Source organism: Notothenia coriiceps, unplaced genomic scaffold (genome assembly GCF_000735185.1).
Source record: "Notothenia coriiceps isolate Sejong01 unplaced genomic scaffold, NC01 NC01_scaffold00010210, whole genome shotgun sequence".
Taxonomy (NCBI): domain Eukaryota; kingdom Metazoa; phylum Chordata; class Actinopteri; order Perciformes; family Nototheniidae; genus Notothenia; species Notothenia coriiceps.
This window is the reverse complement of record NW_011342911.1, coordinates 203-1756: the sequence shown is the minus strand read 5'-3', so window position 1 is coordinate 1756 and position 1554 is coordinate 203. Positions and strand designations below refer to the sequence as shown.

The 1554-nt window shown below is 50.5% G+C and overlaps 1 long non-coding RNA gene across 3 annotated transcripts; it reads right to left on the bottom strand.

Annotated features, from left to right (window-relative positions):
• Positions 1–204: 204 nt before the first annotated feature.
• Positions 205–1213, bottom strand: LOC104945924 (uncharacterized). Of its 3 annotated transcripts, none has more exons than XR_798385.1 (3): positions 1120–1213; positions 910–1017; positions 205–238 (listed from the first exon to the last, which is right to left on the bottom strand). It is a non-coding gene; the product is annotated as an uncharacterized lncRNA (long non-coding RNA). The 3 variants fall into 3 exon arrangements; XR_798386.1 differs by lacking the exon at positions 205–238 and adding an exon at positions 503–526; XR_798384.1 differs by lacking the exon at positions 205–238 and adding an exon at positions 732–772.
• Between the last annotated feature and the right edge of the window lie 341 nt (positions 1214–1554).

Genomic DNA, 1554 nt, shown 5'->3' with positions numbered 1-1554 from the left:
GAGGAGACAGGAGGTTAATATCAGAGAGGAGGAGAGGAGACAAGTGTCCAACTGTGGGAGGAGACAGGAGGTTAATATCAGAGAGGAGGAGACAAGTGTCCAACTGTGGGAGGAGACAGGAGGTTAATATCAGAGAGGAGGAGACAAGTGTCCAACTGTGGGAGGGACGAGGGAGGAGGAGAGGAGGTTATATCAGAGAGGAGGAGAGGAGACAGGAGGAGAGGAGACAAGTGTCCAACTGTGGGAGGACAGAGGAGACAGGAGGAGGTTATATCAGAGAGGAGAGAGGAGACGAGACAAGTGTCCAACTGTGGGAGGGAGGAGAGAGGAGACAGGAGGTTAATATCAGAGAGGAGGAGAGGAGACAAGTGTCCAACTGTGGGAGGGAGGAGGGAGGAGACAGGAGGTTAATATCAGAGAGGAGAGAGGAGGCAGGAGGAGAGGAGACAAGTGTCCAACAGTGGGAGGGAGGAGAGAGGAGACAGGAGGTTAATATCAGAGAGGAGGAGAGGAGACAAGTGTCCAACTGTGGGAGGAGAGGAGGTTAATATCAGAGAGGAGGAGAGGAGACAAGTGTTCATGTGTGGGAGGACAGAGGAGACAGGAGGATGTTATATCAGAGAGGAGGAGAGAGCAGACGAGATAAGTGTCCTACTGTGGGAGGAGGAGACAGGAGGTTAATATCAGAGAGGAGAGAGGAGACAAGTGTCCAACAGTGGGAGGAGGAGAGAGGAGACAGGAGGTTAATATCAGAGAGGAGACAAGTGTCCAACTGTGGGAGACAGGAGACAGGAGGAGGTTATATCAGAGAGGAGGAGAGAGGAGACGAGATAAGTGTCCTACTGTGGGAGGAGGAGAGAGTTAAAGGAGACAGGGGGAGATGAAGGAGGTCTAAGAAGTGGTGCTCACCTGCAGGTAGCAGATCTGAAGCTGGTCCTCAGCAGATTTGACCTCTGTGATGACGGAGAGAGACTTCAGGTCTCCAGAGAGACTGAGGCTGCGGCAGCTTCCTGACACCTGAGGAGAAAGAACATCTTGAAGACCATGAGCAGTTCCAACTCAGCCTTCAAAACAGGAGACGATTCAACTCTTTCAAATGTTTTGGTGGACGCCTCTTACCCCGGTCAGAGTGGCGATCTTGTACATCCCGTACGCAAACAGCTCCACGAAGCCAGAGTCTCCTCCGAGGACGAGGACGTTCAGCCTGCATGCACACAAGCACTAACATCACAATGTAGTGGCTTCAACGTTTCTAGAGACACTTCCAACACACGGTGTGATTTCAACGCACAGATCATCCAGAACCATCATCCATTTCACCATCCCTCCTTCTCAGTGTGTCTGGTGTGTGAACTGCTTACCCCCGTCTAAAGCCAACCCCTTCCCAATAAACAGACATAATGTCCCAGATCAAATGCACGCTAAAGGGTCTTTGTCTAATTCTAATCACCCTACCTGGTAATAAACCTGTTCTTTGAGCAGCTCTCAGTGATCCTGCTGTGATGTTCAATGTTTGATGTTTGTTTCTCATGTGTGTTGATGTTTGTCTGTTGA